Source organism: Heloderma suspectum, chromosome 1, assembly GCF_057233095.1.
Source record: "Heloderma suspectum isolate Gila_16-S chromosome 1, 16-S_ref, whole genome shotgun sequence".
Lineage (NCBI taxonomy): Eukaryota > Metazoa > Chordata > Lepidosauria > Squamata > Helodermatidae > Heloderma > Heloderma suspectum.
Genome location: NC_139458.1, coordinates 266,192,805 through 266,218,499, shown reverse-complemented (window position 1 = coordinate 266,218,499; position 25,695 = coordinate 266,192,805). Strand labels below are relative to the sequence as shown.

General features: G+C 45.2%; 1 long non-coding RNA gene across 2 annotated transcripts in view; it reads left to right on the top strand.

Annotated features, from left to right (window-relative positions):
- The window catches only part of LOC146359072 (uncharacterized), a 29,477-nt gene extending 11,025 nt beyond the window's left edge, over positions 1-18,452 (top strand). The window contains exons 2-3 of one of the 2 annotated variants that reach the window (XR_014786533.1): positions 8,387-8,434; positions 18,300-18,452. This is a non-coding gene — a long non-coding RNA (uncharacterized LOC146359072). The remainder of the gene's footprint in view (positions 1-8,386; positions 8,435-18,299) is intronic. The other variant, XR_014786534.1, reaches the window with a different exon arrangement.
- Positions 18,453-25,695: the final 7,243 nt, after the last annotated feature.

Genomic DNA, 25,695 nt, shown 5'->3' with positions numbered 1-25,695 from the left:
AGTTAGTGAGCAAGAGGTGGCCTGTGGCAAACCGGTTTTGTGGGATCGGTTCCAGCTTCTTCCTCCTGATGAAGTGGACAAGGTGCTTTCATGTGTAAGGCCGACCACCTGCTTACTTGATCCTTGCCCATCTTGGCTCATTATGAGCTGCAGAGAGAGACTGGGTGAGGGGATCAAGGCGGTGGTGAACGCCTCCCTTGAGGAGGGAGTGATGCCATCAGCCCTCAAGGAGGCAGTGATAAGACTGCTCTTAAAGAAGCCCTCCTTGGATCCTCAAGTTCTGAACAACTTTCGCGCAGTCTCAAATCTGCCATTTTTGGGCAAGGTGATTGAGTGGGTGGTGGCGGTGCAGTTGAAGGCACACTTGGAAGAAACTGATTATCTAGACCCATTTCCGTCGGGCTTCAGGCCTGGGCATGGGACAGAAACGGCCTTGGTCGCCTTGGTGGATGATATGAGGAGGGCTCTGGATAGGGGTGAATGCTCCTTCCTTGTTCTCCTCGACCTCTCAGCGGCTTTTGATACCGTTGACCACGGTATCCTCCTGGACCGCCTGGAGGGGTTGGGCATTGGAGACACTGTATTGCGGTGGTTCCGGTCCTTCCTCTCCGTCAGGTACCAGAGGGTAGCACTGGGAGAGGAGGTTTCGGACCCGTGGCCACTTAATTGTGGGGTGCCACAGGGTTCCATCCTCTCCCCGATGCTATTTAACATCTATGTGAAGCCACTGGGAGCTATCATCAGGAGGTTTGGGGTGCAGTGTCATCAATATGCGGATGACACGCAGCTCTACCTCTCATTCAAATCTTCACCAAGGTTGGCCGTAGAATCCCTGTCCAAATGTCTGGAGACGGTGAGTGGCTGGATGGGGAGGAATAAGCTGAAGCTCAACCCTGACAAGACCGAGGTACTTTTGGTGGGAGACAAGAGGAGGCTGGGGGATGTTGACCTGGTGTTGAATGGGGTACGGCTACCCTTGAAAGACCAGGTCCGCAGCCTGGGGGTCATTTTGGACTCCCAGCTGTCCATGGAGGCTCAGGTGTCAGCTGTGAGCCGGACAGCGCTGTATCAACTCCATCTGATACGGCGGCTGTGCCCCCTCCTTCCCGACCATCTGCTCCCATCGGTAGTACATGCCCTGGTCTCCTCTCGTTTAGACTACTGTAATGCGCTCTACGTGGGGTTACCCTTGAAGACGGTTCGGAAGCTGCAGCTGGTACAGAACGCAGCGGCTCGCCTGATTAAAGGCAGCCGCCGGCGAGATCACATCACTCCAGTGCTGAAGGAGTTGCACTGGTTACCAGTTGTTTTCCGGGCCAAATTCAAGGTGTTGGTTTTGACCTTTAAAACCCTATATGGTTCCGGCCCAGCCTATCTTAAGGAGCGCCTCCAGCAGCACCAGACAGGCCGCTTAACAAGATCAGCCTCAGATGGCCTTCTCTCTGTCCCATCAGCCAGGACAGCTAGACTGGTGGGGACGAGGGAGAGGGCCTTCTCTGTGGTGGCCCCCACTCTGTGGAACTCCCTCCCTAGGGAACTCCGTCATGCCCCCTCTTTAATGAGCTTCCGTCGTGCATTAAAAACGTGGTTGTTCAGGCATTTGGGGTGGGTTAGGGTATTTAAAAAAAAAAAATTATGGTAAAATTTTATTGTTTTAAATTGTTTTATGGTGGGTTGTACATCGCCCAGAGTGGCTGGGTGACCAGTCAGATGGGCGATTAATAAATTTAATAAATAAATAAATAAATTATACGCAGAAAAAATAATACTGATTTTATACACACACACACACACTACAGACTCATTAAGCAGCAAGCCGGTGACACCAGTTCCATCATAAGTTAAGTCCTGGCTAATTTGTTAGCTGAAAGATATTTATCAAAAGTAAATTTTTAATCGAGCATAAAAGTTAATGGCTTTAATTCATGAATTCTCTGATTAAGGACCAACTTGTCAAGAATGAGTATTTTCTAAATCCACAATATATTGGAGAGACATCATCAACCAGTAATATCATCATCATTATGATCATTCTGGAGAAATATAATTGCTGCTCGGCTGGTTTTCAATATATCTCTTCCCTTCTGTAAGGACACGGTGATGGAAGTTACCATTCAGACCCCTAGAGAATGACCTATCCAAAAGGAAAAAGAAAGGAAAGGTTCCACCTGTGCAAGCACCGGGTCATTACTGACCCCTAAAGGGACGCCGCTTGCGCTGGCGTTTTCTTGGCAGACTATAGTGGGGTGGTTTGCCATTGCCTTCCCCAGACTCGTGACTACCTTTCCCCCAGCAAGCTGGGTACTCATTTTACTGACCTCAGAAGGATGGAAGGCTGAGTCGACCTGAGCCGGCTGCCCAAGACCCAGCTTCCGCTGGGATCGAACTCAGGTCGTGGGGAGAGTTTCAGTTGCAATACTGCCGCCTACCACTCTGCGCCACACGAGGCTCTGACCTATGCAAAAGTCTTGCATATTTGCTAGAAGATTGGGGCGAGGGGACAATGCTTGACAGAGTGGCCGAAAAGGAAGCAGAACTTCCCTGGTCTCCTCTTGTCTAGACTACTGTAATGCGCTCTATGTGGGGTTACCCTTGAAGATGGTTTGGAAGCTGCAGCTGGTGCAGAATGTGGCAGCTCACCTGATTAAAGGCAGCTGCCTGTGTGATCACATCACTCTGGTGCTGAAGGAGTTGCACTGGTTACCAGTTGTTTTCCGGGCCAAATTCAAGGTGTTGGTTTTGACCTTTAAAACCCTACGTGGTTCCGGCCCACCCTACCTCAAGGAGCTCCTCCAGCAACACCAGACAGGCCGCTCAACAAGATCAGCCTCGGATGGCCTTCTCTCTGTCCCATCAGCCAGGACCGCTAGGTTGGTGAGGACGAGGGAGAGGGCCTTCTCTGTGGTAGCCCCCACTCTGTGGAACTCTCTCCCTAGGGAACTCCGCCATGCCCCCTCTTTGATGAGCTTCTGCTATGCATTAAAAACGTGGTTGTTCAGGCAGGCATTTGGTGTGGGTTAGGGTATTTTTAGAAATACGTTGTTTTAATGCAAAATTTTATTGTTTTAAACTATTGCATTATTATACATTGCCCAGAGTGGCCAGGTGACCGGCCAGATGGGTGATTAAGAAATGTAATAAATAAATAAACAAACAAACCAACTGGCGGTGCATCTCCTCTAGCAACCACTTGCCTTGAGTGACATGGGAATTTTGGCTCCTCCCTCTACTCACACCCTCTGGCAGGAACTACTGTCTGCTTTAAGAAAAATGAAGATGAGAATTTTGTTTCTTATCGTGTTGCTCCTCTTGAAATGGACTTAGATTGTATCCAATGTTAGTCCTACTTAGAGTAGACCCACTGAAATGAATAGGACTTAAGTTCATTGTGATCAACTTAAGTCCTATTCATTTCGATGGATGTACTCCAAGTAAGATTAAGGTTGGATACGATCCTTCGTTTCCCCTAGGGCATTATGGAGGCAAAGGAAAACTAACCTTTTGCCTAATGTGAAAACAGTCACCTTGACGGTTCAAAGTCTCCTGTAGCGCAAGGTGGTGATTAATAACCTTCTGAATGCTGAAAAGCGTGCAAAATTAGAAAGTCAACGGCAGGACCTCCAGAGACACGATTTATCTGGCAGCAAAGCACTTGAAGCAAATGCCCACACCACTTTTATTTTTAATGCATTTTTCCCCCCTTTTCGCTTTGAGACAACACAGCCCTAGGGCACATTCCATCCAGATGCGTCAGAATACCTTTGATCAGATGCCTGCCCCAGTGAATTTCTGAAGAAATGTAGCAAAAAGGTGGAAAAAACATCCAATCTTTTCGAAAGGTTGTCTCTGTCTTGACATATTAGAAGGCACCTGTGTATGCACATACCTATATTTATGTAACAGAAATGAAGGACAGCAAGACAAAACGGACACTGCTGTGCTAAACCTACTTGCTCTTTTTGTTCCTTCGCATGTAAAATAAATTAAAAGCTCCAGAGATTGGTTTATCTTGCAGGAAATGAAGGAATGGGGTTAGCAGCAATCGCTCAGCTGTTCAGTTGGATAATGCCAAAGAAAACAGCACTGTTTGGATGTTCTATTTCAGGCACAAATTGGGATTACCGTTCACCAATCCTAATGCTGAATTAAGTATTGGCGTACAATGGAAGCAACTGTCCATTTGCTCAAAGATCCTATGAGCCAGTCACAGTACTAAACAAGAGGTTAAATTAACTAACGTAGAAACTATGATTATACAGTGAATTATAGAGATGGAAGGTCCTTAACAGCAATGCCATGCATACCCCCTCAGAAGTTAGTTCTACTGATTTCAATGGGGCTTAATAGGTATAGGATTGCAGCACAACAGATTCGTCTATTTCAGTCATGAGAGTGGGTGACTTGCCCCAGGGCCCCAACATTTGCCCAAGGAGGCTGCATGTTGGTGCTAGTACTATACCTGCTTGTTGAGATATGCAGTATATGATTAATTGTTATAAGGGACCCCGGAGGAAGGAAGATAGCCCAAGGCTTCTCTGGAATGAGACTCAGCTCCTTCTCAAAGTTTCAGAATGCCTGGTTATAAGGAACTGGTCTATAGGTGGCCACAACCCTCATTGTCTTTAGATCAGCCTCCCACAACGTGGCGCCCCATCCCAGATTTGTTGGACTAAAACATCCATCATCCCCAGCTATGCTGGCTGGGGATGGTGGAATTGTAGTTCAATGCAACTGGTGGAGGGGTTCCTGTTGGGGAAAGGTGACTGAGGTTTAAAAAAAAGCTTTCGCATGTTGGTAGCTCCAGCTGTCTCTGTAAAGGAGAGGCTAATGCAGCCTTTTCCAACCTGATGCCCTCCAGAAGTTTTGGACTACAATTGACAGCATTCCTAATCATTAGCCATACTGGCTGGGACTGATGGTAATCAAAGTCCAAAACATTTGGGGAGCACCAGGTGGGAAAGGCTGTCCTAAAGCTTCACAACATTCCACCTCTGCCACCTCCTTAAGAAAAAAATAAAGAGCTAGCAACTCCAGTATAAAGATGAGGAAGGAAAATCTTCTTTGGAGCCACTTCGTACTTCAGATTCAGAATCTGCTGTTACACTAAACCTGTTAGTGCAGAATTTTTCTTTCAACAGCCCAGATGGGTGGCATAGCAGGATGGAACATTGCTGCGTAGAGGCTGCAGAATAGAATGTTCTAGCCAAGCAGAAGGCAGGCTTTTAAAAGCCACAACGCAACCAGAGGAGGAAAACTTTTCAAATGTGGGAGGTTAACTCTGGGCGGAATGATAAGAACAACCGTGCAATTTAGCTGATTTTTGGAGTGCAAAGCATTTGAAAACCCCGAATAGTTCACACATATTTGCATTACTTGGTTGTATTTAAAGACCATTCTGTACATTACACAGCAGCAAACGGAAGTCTGACAGTGAGCATAAATGGAGTGGGAAGCTGCAGCCCACCCAAATTTCTGACAAGTGTAATGGTATCATACATGGGTTTGAAACTAATTTATGTTGGTTGTATTCACATTTGAAATAGGTATACACTCAATACATCTTATGTGTACTCCAAACCCCCCCATAATGGCTTGGATCCAGACTTAGCTGTACTTAGAGCATTTCTAGATGACACTTTTATTGCACGCTTACTATTCTTCACTCTCAGTAGTTTGCGGGTGCTTTAGATTATGCAATCCTCCAGGGCCTCTCCCACACTTTCTAAGCATTATCGCAGGGGGAGGGGGGTTGACTGGGGAAAATCTGGCATTTTGGGGGATGGTGGAATGAAATGCTAATGTAGTTATGCAATTCCTCTGTACCAAAGCACAACCTAGAGGTTAGCAGAATGTACAGAAAGGCAGAGGAAGAACCCCCTGAAAAAAAACAGTGTGTAAATATCCAGTCTTCATCCCACAGTCATAGTCTCAAAAGCAGAAGCAGTGGTAAAGTGGTGGGTTAAAAGTGTCATCTAGAAACAACCACAGGGTAGACTAACTGAAATCAATGGGACTTAAATTTGTCACGTAAGTCCTACTGATTTCAATGGATCTACTGTACTCTAAGCATACCTAAGTCTGGATCCAGCCCATTGCGTGAAAACATTTAACAGGTGATATGAAACCTTTGCCTGTGGTATCATTGACATTCATACAAGTTCTTTCATTCATACAATTCATCACTTACTATAAGAGTCAGATTACTTTCAAGTAGCAAATCTTTGCACAGAGATTGTCTATGTTATCAGTTCAGCATGTTGGCCAAAAGTACAGAAGCTGGACAACACCACCACCAGCAGCAATTTCTTTGCTAGGCAGATTGCTGATGAATAACCTAGAAGGTTGGCTGATGGGAGTTAAGTGCTAGGAGATAGTTGAGAATCTTTTGCATTTTAAAGTGTTTGAGATGCCTTTCAGCTGAGGGGAATGGGCAGATGTAAAATGTGACGTGTGTGTGTGTGTGTGTGTGTGTGCGTGAGAGAGAGAGAGAGGTGGGGTGGGGTGGGGTGGGGTGGGGGCCTCTTCACATGGGGCTTTTATCCTGCTATTGAGATTGGTTACTTGCAGAAGTTTGTGGGTCCTTCAGATGATGTCGTCCACCTCCAGGGTGTCTCCCACATTAAATGACTTTTATGCCATTTGTAAAAAGATTGGAGATAAATTACAGCACTTGAGTTCTGCTTGAGTTCCCTCCTGAAAAGAGGGAAACCTAAGAGGAGCTAGACCACAGCGCCATCTGGTGGCTGTATAATGAAACATATGGAAGACTCAGATAAGGGAAAAAAGGAAGGGGGAAAAGAAGCAAGTGTAAAGGGAGTCCGTCGTGATCCTGCTTTTAAAACGGAAGCAGAAAGTCCTGTTTTAAATGTGGGATTTAGGCTGGTGTAGAGATGCTCAGAGAGAGGGAATCTGATATTTGATGAGGGCAGCAGAGTTGCTCAGATACAAGATTACCTGCATTTATGCTCTACTTGTTTATGTGTAAATCAAGCAAATATTACCCTTCAATCCCCAAATCTCCAGTTATATTCTTTCATCCAAAGGAAAATGAACTGGAATTATTCAGTGCTTGATGGATGCAACAATACTTAGCATTTATATATGTACCACTCTTGGTGTTCAAAGCATTTTACATACATTGTTTGTGTTGTGATTCTTAAAATACTTCTGTCAGGAGGACAGTGCATGGCAGAGGTGACATATATTTGAAACAACTTCTTGATTCAAAGCTTGGTTTCTTAGCCAGTATACACAATACTAACTCATAACAAGCATGTGTTTTACATTGCTGTCCCAAGAATCCTGCCATAAATTTAGGGATGTACGAAAGTCCCCTTACCTGGCTCCACCGGGTTCTGCGGGGGGGGAGGCGCTCCGTCCCTCCCCCTGGAATCCTGGCTGGCAGGCTCTGCTCCGCAGGGATTCCGCGGAGCCGCCAGCAGCCGGACATCCAGCTGCTGGCTAGCAGGGACGCAAATGGCGGTGGCCATAGCTGCCGCCGCTTGCGTCCCTGTAGTCAGCCATGATAGGCTATGTAAAGACTTACAAGACTATCATGTCTGGCTTTAAAAAAAAACACGTGTGTACACAAATGGCGGCTATGGCCGCCGCCATTTGCGTTCCTTATTTTTGGCCATCTTAGTCTACGTAAATATTTACGTAGACTAAGACGGTGAAAATAAGGAACGCAAATGGCAGTGGCCGTAGCCACCGCCATTTGCGTATGCATTTTTTTTTTTTTAAGCCAGACGTGATAGGCTACGTAAGTCTTTACATAGCCTATCACGTCTTGTAAAAAAAAAAACCTGACAAGACTGCAAATGGCGGTGGCGGCAGCCAGTCAGAAGACCAGCCGCCGCAGCCGCCACCGCCAAAGCCGCCACCAGAGCCACTGCCGCCCGGAACATCCGCCCCAGGTAAGTCTCCTCCTGGGGGGGAACTGCGGGGGGGCGGGGAGGTGGCAGGCCATTCCGCCACAGATTTCGGGGGGCCGAATGCACTGGCATTCGGCCTCACCGAGATCCGTGGCGGAATTCTCTGCCATCCCTACATAAATTACACTGTTTCAGGAATCATCCCAGTTTGCTGAAGAGATAGTAATGGGGGCTGGAAGAAGAAGACGATACATTCCCATACCCCTAATTGCTGTGTAAACTAGAGGTAGTCAGACATCAGGCTGCCAGGATCTATTTTGTTTTTTATTAGAACCTCAAGGTCTACCAACTGGAGTCTGGGTGAAAAATTGTGGCTCAGGGCAGACATATACCAAGTAGAATTAAGGACATGGCTCAGACCAAGAATTTGTTTTCAGTATCAGAGCAGAACTTGCAGTCCTATTAAACAAAAACCCACTCCTGTTTCCCCCCCACCCTTTTCTTCATTTCAGCAGCCTAATTTAGGATGAAAATGTCAGCTCACCAGGTACCAGGAGAAGGTTAGTGCTACCCATTTCTTTCTTTAATTCATTCGGGTCATCATTTAAACTCATAAATTATCAGCTGTAGCACAGCAAAAAGAGCTAAATTCCAGGAGGAAATCTTTTAGAAACTTGCAGCCCTCTGTATACCACTTGCTGAGGAACACGAGTGGGAGGATGCCTACTAATGTCCTTCTTGGGGGCATCCCCCAGGCAGCTGATTGGCGACTCACTATGCCATCAGAATGCTGGACTACATAGGGCTTTGGTCTGATCCAGCAGGGCTCTTATGTTCATTTGTTGCTGCTATTGTTAAGCAATTGGGAGTCAGAAACCCTTGCCAATCTACTGCAGATCATGCAGAGGTACCAGTAGAACCCGATCTACCTTCTGCCTACCCCTGGTGTAAACAAGTGTCAGGGCTGAGTCTTAGGCAGCAGCCACCAGGAAGCTTGGGAGGAACAAAGCTAAGAGTCAGAACCAAGGACTATACCAGAGGTAGGATGATCCTGTTGCTCAGGCAAAGTCCCAGCTCAAATAGGAACCCCTTTGCAACGCTTTCCTGTCCAGGAGGGGGCAGGGCCCAGCTTGGGTAAGAGCCACACCAAAGCAGCTGAGAAGAATACTTCACTGACCAGAAAGATGCTCTAGTTTGCAGTTCTGGTGGCTCATTACATAAGGAAGTTATGTATAGGGCAGAGCCATTCCAATTCTAGCCCATTGGCTCCGGACAAGGGAATTTTCACGGGTGTAATTTCCCCAATCCTGTCTATAAACCCACAAGAGCAAAGCCTGTCTTTTATATGGTCACTGCAGACCTGGGCCCCATCTATATGAGGGATTTACTCTGGTTCTACTGACCCTCACAGGTGATCATGGTAGATGACGTTACCACCACTCCGCACCAATTGCGTTTTTTTCTGCCCCCAAAGCTTTTTTGCCAAGTTGTTTTGCATGGGATTTTCCCCTGGCAGGGGCTTCAGTGCAGTATGGGAGTCGCTGTGACCTCAGTTGGCTTCAGCGCAGGCTGCAGGGAGCAGCGCTGAAAGGCAGAAGGGAAAGTTGCATCATGAAAGGGTAGGCACAAGGAGAGGCGTTGGCTAAACGTGTACTCTGAAGTAACTCATAGCCTTCCATTGCACTTCACTGAGCATCAGAGCAGAGAGAGGGTTCGGGATAATTCCTTTGCCTGTTGGCTTAAATCTTCGCTCATCCGGAGGTGCACAGAAGTTTAATGAGTTTCAAAGGTGATCGCCCCCAAGTGACCCTTACTCCCACCAAGAAAGGGTAGACCCGAGGAGGCAATTGGGCTAAACATGTCTACTCAGAAGTAACTTGTGGTATAGGTAGAAGGAATGACTGCATTCCAACCCTGCTATTCTATGATTCTGTGAATCAGCAGGCCTCAAACCAAACACAACTGTTCTTTACTCACAATTTAGCAGAAGCTCCACCCAGTGTTGCTACTCCTGGCTCCAGAGGAACTGCCAAGGTTCAAAACAATAACTAAGCCATAGTACCCCCCCTCCCCGATACATAACATAACTCACTGCTTTCAGTTGCACTTCACTGAGCACCAGAGCAGAGAGCGAGGCCAGGAGCAACCCTCCGCTCATTCACTGCACCACACCTACACAGCTGATGACAGTCTGTTCTTTTCACAGGACTCTGCCCATCCAACCCTGAACTAATGCGGTTTCAGGTGCCATTTGCCCCGTCAACACAGATTTTTGTCAATGTATACACTGCTTTACTGACTCTGTGTGCCATGGAAGGAACTAATTTGGTGTCTTGAAAATCTGCTTTTAAATAGAATCACGTCAGAAAGGATCTCCGTGTAGATGGGGACCCAGCCATGGTTGATGCAAGTCACACCCTACTGCTCACACATATCGGTTTGGCCTGAGTGACTGAAAAGCAGGCTTGTGTGTGTGTGTCAGGAAGTATATTGCATTGGCGGTCCATTTGTGCAGTCATCTGTGCTGCTTGATATCTCCAATGTTCTCTCTGTCTAAGGAAACTGCCCCAAGGAAAGGCTGTCCAGAACATCTCACCACCTGAAAAAGGAAAAGAGTGAAACAATTCTGTAATAAGCCCTTAAATCAAGGGTGGGCAGCTTCCAGAGGTCAGGGGGCCACATTGCCTCCACTGGGTCTCAGTTCTACCACCACACTGCCAAATTTAGCACACACACATACACACAGTAATTTTGCTGGAGCGGGGCTGCTATGTTTTATGGCAAATTTGGCAACGTGGCCATACATTTTGCAAGGGGGGTGCAGAAAAGTTCAAGGGGCACAATCCCTGCCTTAAATGAATGTCCAGCATGCCTTCGTGTGTGTGTGTGTGTGTGTGTGTGTGTGTGTTGCGGAGATAATAACCAATCACTTCCCTTTCATGTTGCAATACAGCAGCAACAATAGCCAGCCCAGCTGTGGAATTTGCAATGGAAAGCTTACCCTCTTAAAGGCACACTGAGTGGGACACATCCATGAAGCACCATTACATTAAAGTGACTATAAACCACAGTACCATGTCCCTGGAGCTGGGCAAACTCATTGCCGCAGTGCAGCATCAGGCTGATATCCCTGATTCATTCAGACAGTTATTCCACTTCTCATAGCCTTGAGGCCTGGGGAATTGGTAGGAAATTATTTTCAGCCTCAAGTGGCGGCCACTGTAAACATCAAATGTAAGAAAGATGCTGCCTTGCTTGTTACTGCTGCCTCAGTTATGCATTCATTAGATTCACGAGCATTGTTTTGCTTTACAGTTCCCACTTGCTTTCCCTGAAACACAACGCTGAAATTAAAAGTTTGTTGCATCTGTCTCACACATTCAGTAGAATATAACTAACGTTCAGAGCTCTCAGACATACTGTTTCCATTTCTGAAGATCGACTATTCAGGCTAGTAAATTAATGATGAATGTCTTTTTTAGACTGTGCATAGGTGCTGAACAAACTGATTTTCTTCATATGGGAGATTCAGGCTGCAATCCTATATGCACTTACCTGGAGTAAGCCCCATTGAAGTCTGAGTAGACATTTATAGGATTGCACTGGCAGTGACCTAAAATATGACTGAATATGATTGAACAATTAGGGTGCAATCCTATGTATGTTTAGATAGAAATATGTCTTATAACTCCCAGTGTGCCCCAGCCAGCACACGGCCTTTTTAAGAGGGAGGCAGGGGGCAATTGCCCCAGGCCTTACTTATGGGGGGGCCTCACACATGGAGGGGGCCATATCATCATTGGCATTGCTGCCAACTCTTTTCTTCCAGAATCCCTTGAGCTCCATAAACCTAATGTGAAAAAATCAGAACAGAAACTCTATCAGTGGTAGGGTCCTTTTGTCATGACAGCATGAGCAAGATGGTTGCAGCCACAGGCAGCCCAGCCATAGTCAGACACGCATTATGGGGTCCTCAATGCAGTGCCTACAGGCACCAGTCTGCTCACAGAGACCTACATGAGTGGCCTCCATTTGAGGGGTTCTCCACATACCACTTTTCTATCATTATTTCCCACCTTTTTTCCATATTATCCAAAATACTGCAACAGACGTCATAGTGTGTGCTATGACGCATAAATGCGCAAGAGGGATGTAGCATCGCCATGATGGAATTGCACTGATATGACATGAGGTGTAGATCTGGCCTCTCCCCCTTCCAAATGTCACCAAGCAGCTTCTACTAAAACAGGCCTTCAACACAGTAACAACACTAGGCCTCAGGTCTACACAGATACATGATAGCCTCTCAGAGGCTGCACAGAGTATTTACAGACTAACAACAGGAATATACATGGCATTTCTTCACAAGCTGCTGGAAGCCTTTCCATTTTGTGTGATAGCTGTCAGTCCTAGGCCATGGCAAAAAGCAAAATTCAGAAAACAAAGAAACATACACAACCCTAATTAAATCAGCTTAGGCTGGTATACCAACTACGCCCTTATCTGGACAGAGATAGCCTAGCTACAGTTATCCATGTTCTGATAACTTCTCGTCTGGATTACTGCAATATGTTATACGTGGGGCTGCCTTTGAAAATGGTCTGGAAACTTCAGCTAGTCCAAAACAGGGCAGCAAGATTGTTAACAGGGACTGGCCAATGAGCTCATATTACTCCAGTACTTTTCCAGCTGCGCTGGCTGCCAGTTCATTTCTGGGCCCGATTCAAAGTGCTGGTATTAACATTCAAAGCCCTTAACGGCTTGGGGCCAGGTTATCTGAAGGATCGCCTCCTCCCATATGTGCCTGCCCGGACATTAAAATCATCCTCAGCGGCCCTTCTCTGTGAGCCCCTGCCAAAGGAAGTGAGGCAGGTGGCTACTAGGAGGAGGGCTTTCTCTGTTGTGGCACCCCGGCTGTGGAATGAGCTCCCTAGTGAGGTTCGCCTGGCACCTACACTGTATTCTTTCCGGCGCCAGGTGAAGACCTTTTTATTTTCCCAGGCATTTTAGCATTTTAGCTTTCTAGACTTTTAGCTTTGCTGTTTTCAATCTGTATTTTAAATCCCTGCATTGCTGCTAGGTTTTATTCTGGTACTATTGTTATACTGTGGTTTTAATGTTTTATATATTTTATATTGTTTTATTGTGTGCTCTTTGGTTTTAATTTTTGTGAACCACCCAGAGAGCTTCTTTGGTTTTAATTTTTGTGAACCACCCAGAGAGCTTTGCCTATTGGGCAGTATAGAAATGAAATAGATAGATAGATAGATAGATAGATAGATAGATAGATAGATAGAGTCAATAGCCGTCATCATGTAATGGCAGGATGCTTGTATAAAATTGTTTCCCGCTTCCCTCCAGGAAGCAAAAGTAAAATAAAATTGAAGTGGATATGATTAACTCAATATTACACCTCGAGGAGAACAGTCTGATTACACTCTGTTCAGCTTCTAGCTGCAGTTAACACAAAGGATGCCAGTTAACTACCCTTTTCTTATTCACACATCTAACATACAGACTTGGGATAAAATGGTGCTATTGTGTGAGCAGAAGGCTCTTCCACGCATACAAGAAGGGCATCCCTGATTTTTGTCAATCCCCATGGCTACAGCCCTGTTGAGCAAGGTGCCCTCAGTGCCAGCCCCGTGCTCTCCCCATGTGAGCTTACCAGAGGCGGGTGGAAGGGTAAGTGGTGGCAGGGACGGATGGGAATGGGTGGCAGTGACAAGCAGCAGGGATAAGCAGTAGTGGGGACAGGAGCAGCGGCGCTATTCCAGTACAATACTCCCTCTGCCTGGCGCTGGGAAGAGAAGCATTGGGTAAGGCAGATACAGTCATCTTTAACTTTCCAGAATGCCTCTGTGCCCAGATGTAGTGTATGCTGGGGTGGGGACCTGAGGCACTGGGGTAACGAAGATGGTAGCAGCTGCAGGCGCTTTTCCCTGCACTTCTCTGTTCACTAATTAAAACAAAAAACAAAAGAAAGGGAGGCCGGCATCTGCTGCAGTTGGGCCTCTGGGGCCCCTGGCTTTGCCCGACCATGCTGTGTGCTAACGTCAGGCCTGACTACAGGCCCTGCACCCAGCGATGCCCCTGCCATGCAGCACACTGAAGTGACTTGCTTCTGGTGGCACCATGGGTGTGGGGTGTGAACTCAGGAAAGAGAAGATGGATGAAGGAAGGAATTGGTGTGTGCAACTTGCAGCCACCCTTTTTAAAGTGATAGGATTAAAAACCTGTTCAGTAGACTTTATGCCTTACATGAACATCCTTTTCCTAATCTTTCCTAATTTTATATTTAGACATCTCCTTTTTAGCCCTTCCTTTTTGTTTTTATTTCAAATTGTTAGTGCTTTTTAGTTCCTTTCAGTGCTGTTGACCTCTGCTGCTGGTTTTACTTTGGTTTTATTCTGCGGCTGTGTCAATTTGTTTTAGATTTTGTATTATGTTTTGTTATGTTCTTGTGTTTTATGGTTTTAATCTCTATTTTGTAAACTTCCCAAAGATCTTTGGCTATTTGACCAGTGTAACAATGTAGTGAGCAACTAAATAAATAAACTTAGCAACCAGGGAGGTTTGTGTGGGAGAAAGTGGTCATTGAAATATTCTGGTCCCAAGCCATTTAACCGTTTAAAACGTAAAACTTTCAACCAGGTTTAAAAGTTAAAACTTGAACTGAGCCCATAAATGGACTGGGAGCCAATATAGTTGTGTGAAAACTGGGGAGATACTCTATGCCCGCTTCCCCTTAGGGACAAAGCACACATTACTTTAAGGGTGCAAACCTATGGGGATAGGCGGCCGCCTCCAAACTCGGAGGCAACTGCCTATCCAGTGCAGGGCAGGAGAAGCACGGAGGGGATTGTTCCCTCCGCGCTTCTCCTGCCCTGCATTTGCGGCTAGACAGCCGATTTCAGCTGTTTAGCCGCAGGAAGGTGGAGCAAGGGAGGAGGCTGCCGGACGACACATAGGATGTGTCATACAAGCATTTCCACCTTCCCCACCCTGGAATGCCCTGTTTTGGCCACTCCGTGCTCCTCTTCAGAGTGCCAAGCGTGAGGCTGTTCCGCACTGCCTGAGAGGCAGCATGGAAGGGGGGGAAGGTTGGTTCGCTGGGAAATGACCTTGGAGCGCGGGCTCCGAGGTCATTTCCCGGAAACCCACATATCCTATGGCCATCTAGCTGCTGACTAGCAGCCATAAGATTGCGCCCTCTATCTGTGTCTAGCAGCTGCATCCTTTTTAGATTTTTTACTCTAGAGAAGGCACAGGGGCCCAATTCAGATTGGGACTGTAGTGTGAGGGATAGGCGGGCTTTTAAGATCCAGGTTGAGCCCCTTCCACCTACTCTAGAATATACAAATGAACAAAAGGCAGAGCTGCTAGGCATGGATTTAAAGTAATGTCTGATTTTGTACTTAGTAATCTAACAGCTATATTTTGTTTCTGAATCAGTTTCTGTAGTTTCTGGGCATCTCTACACCAGCCTAAAATCCTGCATTTAAAACAGGGCTTTCTGCTTCCGTTTTAAATGCAGGATCACAACAAATTCCTTTTTTACATGCTTCCTTTCTCCGCTCCCCTTTCCCCCTCCTTCTTCCCATATCTGAGTCTTCCATTATCTTTCCTTGATCTCGCTCCACTTCTTGCCGCTTTTACTCTTTTCACGGAGGAAACTGAAATGGAACACAACGGGGTAATTTGATAGCTCATTATCTGCGATGTACTTAAAAATGGAACAAAGGGCATTTGGTGCAGGAGACGCCTTGAATGATCATGGCATCATGTAAAGAGCCCACAAACTTCTGTGAAGGAGCCATATCAATCGTAGGATAAAAGCTCCGTGTGAAGAAAGCCCCTGAATCATCTTTGAGGGCAGCCCCACATACAACACATGATAGTAATCCAAACCAGTATTACAAAGAATCTCCAGGGCTCTCTCATCCAAATGAAATTAAACCCTCTAACGTTTCACAGCTTGGGAAATTGGGAAGCCCAACTCCAAGGAGCTACTTGTGCAGTTTCTGTTGTACCCCTCCCCAACCAGTTCCAATAACTCCAGCTAGATATGTTCATCTCTCTCCCACTCATTGCTGTTCAAAAACTGCTGTTTGTCATGTTGCAACTAACTGGATGTGACATTTGGAGTTCTGTGATTGGATCGCCCACTGATTTTCCATGTGTGTGTAAAGTTTAATAGTAGCCATCTCACTCCAGCGAAACCCCTAGTTGAGACTGTATTGCTGGGGGTGGAGAAACCTTTTTCTCCACCCCTATGCCAATTTGCCAGTGAAAATTGTCCCACAGGGCTGCAATTTGCCCTGTGGGTAAAAAAGGTATCTGTTACCAAACATATTCCTTCTTAAAATTAAATGAAGATTCCATGGCTTGAACATCAGCCACTGTTTTTCCACACATACCAACTTCTCTTTTCTTTTTTTTGCTTCGTTTACCATCTTGCAAGTTGAAGTGTTCTGGAGAACTCGAAAGCTTGCACACTATTTTGTGACAGTTAGGTTGGCCTAATAAAAGCCATTCCCTAATATGGATTTTGGGATTACCCAAAATAACCTTGGAGATAAGAGGCTCTTATTTTGTCATTTACCTGCCAGAAATGATCATTTCAAAAATTAAGTATTGCTGGATTAAGAAAAGCGGGGCAGAACTAAATGCTCAGCTAACGATCTGAAAGCAAGCCTGCAGACTGACATTACAGGGTCGACGATCTTCCTTGCTACCATTTCAGTTGTGCAGGAGGGCAGCGTGAAAAATGCTGCTTTGCTCATTCTCCGTCAAATGGGAATGATGAGGCATGAACAAAGGTGGCTCAAATAACTCCAAATGTACTGCAAGTGTCAGATTATCTATTTTCATTTACAGCAACCTGCTGTACCAGCAAAATCGCCCACTAAGCTATTATGCTTCATTGCTCCAGGTATCATCCGTACTTAAATTATATTTGATCGCTGTGGCTCTCTACTTCCTCCAGTATCACACACATGCTCTTCCCAGGGCTTCATAGCTGCCCTTCTGCCCTAACATTTCTGGACTGGTACTTGCCACTGCTGAGCCTCACCTCCTGGCCTGCCACCATCCCCCAATCCCCACAAAGGAGGTAATGCAACCCTGAAGTCTGCCCACCCCAATCTACAGGGCACAACTAGGCATGTCGTCATCCAGATGCAATGGCGAATATCCCGCTCTGTTTTTTGTTCTTTGACTGAAGCAGGTTCCACCGAAAGAAGGTGATTAAGCACTTTGTAGCTGCTTAGCAACCACTTGCAATCAACCACAGATATGATCTCATGCTGGGTATACACAGAGGAGCAGGATGCGGTGGGTGTGAGATGGCAGAACGGGCAGTACCAATTCAGACTGCAGAGGGGGGTCTCAGTTTTTGAGTGCTCCCCTGCATTAAGACTTCCTATCACAGCGGGCAGAAGGCTGCACTGCTGGGATCCTTATCCCTGCTGGCCAGCCACTGGAAATGGGGTGTGTGCGGGAGGTGGGGGGGTGGAGGAAAACTAGGAAGGGGGGAATGGAATGGAGTATCCTGAACAAGAGCGCAGCACACTGCAACATTTTATTGCAGGTTCCACTTGTTCAGATATATGCGCATGGCGGGAGGGGGATGGTATTTCTGTTTTGATACGCTACTACATACTTCATTCCCACTCGAGTGGTCCGTTGATGAACTGTATAGTCTGCAGGAAGATATGCCTACCAAAGTGTCTCCAGATTCCCGACCCCATGTCCTTCAGCAGATTCCAGTGCATATCGCCTACACGTAATGACTTCTCTATATAGTGAGAAGTGTTGACCTTTGAAAAATCTATTTTAGGATATATCTCCATACACTTCCTACTTTTGTCACTGCAATATATCACCATCAGTTTAGGCAAAAATATGTGCTGTCTTCAGTGTTATGCATAGATAAACGATTGCCAAATAACTCTGCTATTTTGTCGCATTGGCTATTTATTTCCACAATTATTCAACAAAATGTCTTCCTGCTTCCAGCCAAGCATATGCATCCATGTCTTTGTTAGTCATGTTTGACATAGTTCTTCTGTTTTTCCATTTTCTATCTTCTGGATTTCATCTGGGTTTCTATAATCATACCTCCCGCAACATATCAGTTTCTACCCAGTTTTAAAGAAACAAGAAATGACGCCTGACAAGTTGCTCTATGATCTTAACATACTTAGCAACTGAACTAAAAGAAATGGGAGGTGTAATCTGGAGTTCATCAAGATCAGGTTCCATTAACAAAAATAAACTAGTGACTTATTTTTAAATCATGAACTGGTTTGTTTGTTCTTCTTTGTTCATATTTGAAAAGGGGTGTATCCCTGTATATTTCAGGCAGTTCTAGCTCTAGCGATCAAAACCCATTCTGATATTCTGTCTTTCTTTCCTTTGCAGATTTTTCTCTGGAAAGAAAAGAAGAAGTGGTGGGAAAACATGGGAGAGTTACAAATGGATTATGACTAAGACTGGACCCCTTTTAAAATCCTGTGAATGAGGCAGGGCAATTTCACAATAAAAGATTTGTCTGGAAGCACAGATTGTCTAAGTAGAAGCTGCCTTGTGACCTCCCTTCTAAAATGAGGGTAAGTAAGCCTGGCCTGGGCAGGAATTGGAAGCATCTGCTCCATCAGGCCATACCACATCTGGTACTGAAGGAAGATCCATCCGGTTCATAAACCCCCAGTTGCGCAACATATCCAGAAACAGAGCCTTGCATTCACTGCTCCCTTCTATAATTGAACTGCCAAACATACAAGGTAATAGGCAAGGCTAGACTGTAAAGAGGCTGGTTTGGCATCTTTTGACAGCTGACAGGTGGGGAAATGGGGTGTAGATCCCCCCTTAGCAGGGTTATCCCCATGGTTCAAAGGGTTGCCCTGAACCTTGGGGTGCCCTGCTAAGAGTTCCCACTTGACCAAGTCCCCAGCAACCACTGCCAAACTAGAAGCAGCTATGCGTTTCGGAGTGAATAAGGGGGTGGCACGCACTTTTATATGAAAATGGGGTGCTGCCAACTAGGGGAGAGTTGGGCTGGAAGGAGCGAATCCCCCAAAGCTGGGGCAAGAGTTTAAATCTCAGGGGACAGTTGGCTAACTGGGTGATCTTGAGCACTTCCCCATCTGTTAAAGTACTCAGGATCACCCAGTTAGCTGAGTAATCCCCAGGATGTAAAGCCTTGCCCCAACCCTTGGGGGTGCCACCCTTCTAGTCCATCCCACCCCAGGGCAGCAGCACCCCTTTTTCATATAAAAGTGCACCCCCCTTTTTTGCTCATTTTCTCTTAGACGCAGCTAGCTTTGACAGCTGTCAAAGGAGCTGTCAAAGCTTGCCGTGGCTAATGGAAATGGGAGGGGAAAGGGAGAAGACAAGCACATTTCCTTGAAAAACAGCCATTCTCAAATTGAACAGGGGGGCATTTAGGACTAGACAGGAGAAATGCTTTCCTATGCTGGTGCCCTCCAGAAGTGTTGGATTACAACTCCCACCACCCGCAGCCATAGAGATAATGGAAGTTGTCATCCAACACATCTGGGGGGTATCCAGGCGAAGAGGGCTAAAGCAGATATCAATCTCACCTACATGCAAATGCTTGTTCAGTGGAGAACTATAAGGAAGGCAAGTCCCCTCCCAATTGTCCTTTAAGGACCAGAACTAGGTTCCTCATGTCAGGGATCTGAAAAGAAAAAGGATGTTTTCTCTTTCACGGAGGGACAGCCATGCAAGGTCTACAACTCTGCTATGACTGCACAAGCAAGCCTCCTTTTCAGATATGCCTCATTTTCAGTCAAGATTTCACACTGCCAATGTTTTCCTATCTGACTAAACAGTATTTACATTTGTTAATAGGATACTGTCAGTAAGAGTACTGGAGATGATGACGATTGAAACTTCAGACTCTTGAACTAAATTATTATGCTCCTAGGGTTTTAGATGGAGTACCTTTTAGTTTCTGATAAATTTAGATGTGTTTTTCAAGCACCAAGCTCCCTCCAGGGATTATGTTCTCCTTGCGTTTGTAATTTTCAGGATAGTAGATTGCATGATTATCTTAGGCGGGCATACTCATATGGATGTCTATCACAAAAGACAAAATGTTATGCTGGAAGTGTGGGAGACTGTTTGTAATGGCAAGGACCAATAAAATACTCCATTCTATAAGAGAAGAAATTTAGGAATGCAGGAACATCGGAAGCTGCCTTCTACTGAGTAACAGCTTTGGTCCATCTAGCCCAGTATTGTCGACACCAACTGGCAGTACCTCTCCAGGGTTTCAGGCAGGAGTTTCTCCAGCTCTGCCTGGAGATGCTGGGAATCAAACCTGGGACCTACTGCATGCAAAACGGGTGCTCTGCTGCTGAGCTATGGCCCATGCAAGTAGAATTTTACAACATAGTTAATCGTATTGGAAAATTACTTCTGAAAGGAAGATTACAAATAGCCTGTTAGGGTTTGGCCTGGCAGAATCGAAAGTGTACATTGACTAAACATTCTTTTTTGAAACTAAGGACACTTACCACTTAAGTAGATCATGCACTTTTCCTGTGTTTAAAACAATATTCACATTATTCTAATACAGTGATTTTTGGTTCACTGTGGTCTGGTTCAGATGTCACCAATCTCCAAATCATGGTTTGAAGAACAGAACATGTTGTGGCATGCTCCTGCCTTATCCATCCTCCTCCCCTCTTGCACAAGATCCCCTGCCTTCTGTTTGTTTATAACCCCAGTTTGTTGCTATTTCTGTATCAAAGCTAACTATGGCTGGCACTAATCAAGACTGCCTCCAAAATGCAGAACATCAGGCCCAGGGGCAAAATCTAGACAGAGTGCCTCCCAGTGTTAACCTACCCATACACTATACTCAACATCTGAGGCCCTCCTCCATGCCTCCTCTGAGAGAAGTTCGGAGGGTGGTAACACAGAAGAGAGCCTTCCCAGTGGTAGCCCCACTCCCCATTGTGGAATGCTCTCCCCAATGAGGCCCACCTGGCAACAACATTGTCATCTTTTTGGCACCAGGTGAAGACTTTCTTCTACTCCCAGACAGATGATGGCATAGAATCATAGAATAGAATCATAGAATAGTAGGGTTGGAAGGGGCCTACAAGGCCATCGAGTCCAACCCCCTGCTCAATGCAGGAATCCAAGTCAGAGCATCCCTGACAAATGGCTGTCCAGCCTCATCTTGAAGGCCTCCAGTGTGGGAGAGCCCACCACATCCCCAGGTAATTGGTTCCATTGTCGTATTGCTCTTACAGTCAGGAAGTTTTTCCTGATGTTCAGCCGGAATCTGGCTTCCAGATTCTGGCATAGGATCAGCTTCCAGAATCTGGCATAGGATGGGGCTTTTAATATCAGCTCTTTCATTGGGTCCTGGTATTTTATTGTTAATTGGTTTTGGCTGTTTAAAATTGTTTTACGTGTTTGTATGTGAACACTTTTATATCACGTTTTATTAAGTTGTATTTGGGGTTTTAATTTTTGTGTCCCAAAGAGAGCTTTGGCTATTGGGTGGTATAGAAATGAAATTAATGAAAATCCAGCCTGCCTGGGGCCCACTCCAGCCCTCCAGGGTTCCCCAAATGACATTGCTCCTTTCCCCTGGTCCTGCCCCCTTTTCCCTGACCACCAGTTGTTTGGTGGTTTCCTGGCTATTGTGCAGTGTTTTATCACTTCTAAAAGGTTTAAATGCCTCTCCTAAGGCTTTGTTACTGGATGTCAGGCCTGACTTTCTGACACACTCTGGTGGCCCGAACCACCACTGGGATGTGCCCCCTGGGAACTTCTCTGAAATGACATTTGGCCCTTGGGCTGAAAGTGGTTCAACGCCCCTGCTCTAAACCATAGTTTGAAACCATGTTTTGAAGTGGATGTTCAAACCATGGTTCAGAACAACCCTGATTAGTGTTCATACTTAATGCAGATTAGAGGGGATCGTACTGTGTAAGATCTCAGCATATTCCCATACCATGGTTTGGAGACTAGGAAATGTGACATCTGAATTGAGCCAGTGGAGGTGGGGAGAATATACCAGGATGAGATGTGATGTTCTTGGGAGCCTCTGAAGATTTAAAATCGCTTTCTCACCCCAGTTACCCAGACATGATTAGTAATGGGGATTGAAGTGGGAGGTCTAGTTGCATTACTCCTGGATGGGCCACAATACAAGGCCTACAGCTGTGCTATGGTCGCACAAGCAGGGCAAGAAACAAGCTCTAAGCAGATACACCTTATTTCCAGTAAACATTTTATACTTCCAATTTCTACTTATCTGGGCAAACCATATTCACACTTGATGATTGACATCTGTTGCTATAGAGTCCTGGAGCTGGGAAAGAGTGAAACGTCATGCTCTTGAACTGAATTGTTATGCTTCTAGTTTTATAGACAAAGTATGTAGATGGAATACTTTGCGTGTGTCAGAAAGTCAGATGGAACACTGGAGCAGAGTCATGCCTGCCATAACATTTCGTTTGGCTAAAAGGCTTAGGGTGCTTCCAGATGGAGGGCACCTCGGGCTACCAAACCAATAGCTATTGTGCAGCTATTCTGTCTTTTCCTCCTTAGTGGTTTTTTTTGTGGAAAGAAAAAAGGGGAGAATGATGGGAAAACTCAGGGGGGTTACAAGAGGAAGAGGACGTCATGGTGACCTCCCCCCTCCCACATTCAGTGAATGAGGCAGTGTGACTGCATAATAAGAGCTGGAAGCCATCTGGAAGCACCCATAAGCCAAATCTCATTTATATGTCAAGGCAAGCTAAGTACTTGTCTTGAGGACTAGGCTGATGACAAAGCAGTAGAGAGGATGAATAGAGCATTCTGCATACCTACAATATGTGGAAGGTAAGTGGGGTCAATAGCTTTGGAGCCCACTCCATACATTGCAGTGAATTTATTTTGGATGCCTCCCCCTGCCCCCCTCAAAGGAATCACCATTATCCTAGCCAGAAGAAATAAAGAATCTCTGAAGGGGAAATAACTCCCCCCCCCGCCCTTAACATGCTTTTGTAGAAGCAGTCCTTCCTTGCCCTTTTCCAGTCTGCTTTCTTCCTCCTCTCCCTTTCAAGATACTTCTTCCTTTCTCTTGTGGAAATATAGAAAATATAAAACTTAAAGTGAAACATTTAATCGAAATAAGACAGAAGTCTTGTTAAAGATCTTCCTTGAAATGTCTTTGAGGAAAAATGGTTTGGGATTTTTTCCAGCAATGTCAATGAGGCTTGCTGATTATGAGCTAATAAACTAATAAACCAGAACCAATTAATAAACTTTTGATCAAGGCTTATTTTCTATTTTTATTGGGCCAAGGTGGAAGGTAGAAATTAGGAAGCCCAAATATATCAAAGGGAAACTGGAAATGTAGCTAATTAAAAATGAAATTAAATGTAAAAATGAAAATTAAATAAAAATTAAAAAGAATAAAAATAAATGAAATTAAATGTAGCTAATTCAAAATGTAGTTAATTCAAAATGATTAATCTAGTTAATTCCCACCCTTCATCCACACTGGAACCTTGTTTCTCTGGCCCCACCCACTCTGCTTTGCAGCCAGGGAAATCAATCTGCTGATGAACAGAGAGAAGAGCTTTTCTTTGTGGGGTTGAATGATACAGTTCTGCTTCCTTTGGAGCCTTGTCCAGAAGAGACTTGCCCTGCTTACTCCTGAGTAGACATGTAGAGGCTTGGGATGCCATTTGAAAGTGCTGCTGAGTTTTGAGTAGGCATGAAGAGGCTTGTTCTGCTATTTGTGGGTAGACATGCCTCCTACTATAAATCGGTAACAATGAAATATGTTTGTGCGTGTGTTTTTCCACCCCACCCACTATTGCCTGTGTCCCCATCTACTGCTGGAATATGGTCCCTGAGAGCTTCTCAGAAATGGAATCCATCCACTGGGCTAAAAAAAGGTTCCCCACCGCTGATTCAAACAAATGCCTCCTCCTCTTTGGTGGTCCTCCTCTGGGTGGCCCTACTGAAGGAAGCTGGCAAAAAGGGAGAGGACCTTCTCAGCTGTGGCACTCCCAAAGAGGCTCACATACATTGTCATCTTTTTGGCACCAGGCAAAGTCCTTTCTTCTCTCCCAGGCATTTTAGAGTTTCATCTTTTTAAATATTATGGCTGTTACTATATACGTCATCCCTGTGCTATTTGTTGGATCTTATTCTTTTAGCTTTCATACTTTTTTTTTACCCTTCTAGCTTTTGTAATCTGCCCAGGGAACATTTGTCATTGGGTGGATTGAACATATAATTAACTAACAAACAAACACATTATGTAGACCCCTGTTTTTAGTACCACATCCTAAGCCTTTTCCCAATGCTCTTCTTGAAAAGACTTGAGCCGTTTGAAGGCTGTCATCAGCCACAGGCCATTGCCCTTTATGAGCTCTAATCTCCATTTCTGCCATCTGGTATATTAATCATGGAGTCTGTTTTTATGCCTTAAAGACTGCACCACCACAGTTTATTACCTTACTATCAAACACACGTTGCAGTTTGCTGGCATAGCAGCTACACCTCATTCAAAGGACTGCAAGAGAAGGTTTGAACAATGCTGTATAAATCAGGCTGGTTCACATGATTGCAGGGTGGTTAATAAACCATGGTGGCTTGTTAACCACCCTGCACATGCCAGACAGATTTACATAATTACCTTCACTGGTGCAGCTTGTTGTGACTTTTAAACTAGAGAGGTGGGTGCAGGAGGGGTGGCAGGTCTAACCCAGGCTTTGGGGTGGCAGGGGTGGTAGTAGTTAGACCATGATAAAAGCTAGTTTGTTAAACCAGCTCATAGGCATTATTGTTGTTGAAAACTGGCATTCAGTTTCATATCAAGTAGTTTCCACTCAGTTGTTATTTCTCTTGGAACCTGTGGGTGAGCTGGTACTCAATATAGAAGTGAGCAATGAGAGAAGTGGCCCTTTTGAAACACAAAGTTATCTAATTTGGAAGGTAAATTTGTGGATATTCAAAGTATCCACTGAAGGCATTTCTAGGAAAAGCTGTCTGCTAACATCACCAAAGATGAGAAAATCTGAAAGAGCATCATAAGTAAGTACACAGTTATAACATCTATGCGTTTAGGGACAAACATAATTTACTTAATTATCCATGGCTAACCCAATATATAGGTCTTAGATCATATTACAGCCTGGAGCAAAACAATGTGCATTCTAAAATGATAGAACTAAATAAATAAGCTGTTGCCTTTATAATGCATTCTGCACAAAATGTATCAGACATTGTAACCAGTTGGGGAAAGTAGAGAAATCCTATGTAGGTCTTAATTCCAAGTCAAGTATTCAAACCAACAAGATGTCTCCAAAATAGACAGAATTTCACTTATAGTTTTCTTCAGTAAAGTTCTTGAAGACATTGTCCAGTGATAGGCAGCTGCACATAAAGTCTCTTAACAATCCAAGCCGAAGAACATTGCCCACTGAAGCCTATCTCATAGAGTGTCCGTGTGTCCCTAGGAGACACATGGTCACCCTCTATTTGAAGGGCTGCCAGAGGACTGTCCTCTATTTTGAAGGCATCCCTTATTTGAAGGGCTGTCCAGGCCAAGTCCATTTTAAAGGTAAAGAAACATCAAAAGGAAGATCTGGACCTTGAAGTTGCCATCAACAGCACCTGGGCAGCAGACTGAGCAAGCACACAGCTCACCAGGCCACAGTCTTCCACACTGTGGTGATGCACTGTATTTCTACTTAAGTTATCACAATTATTTCTAAATTTGCATCTATGCATATAAATTAGCATAGCCAAACTTTATCCAAATCAGTGTCCT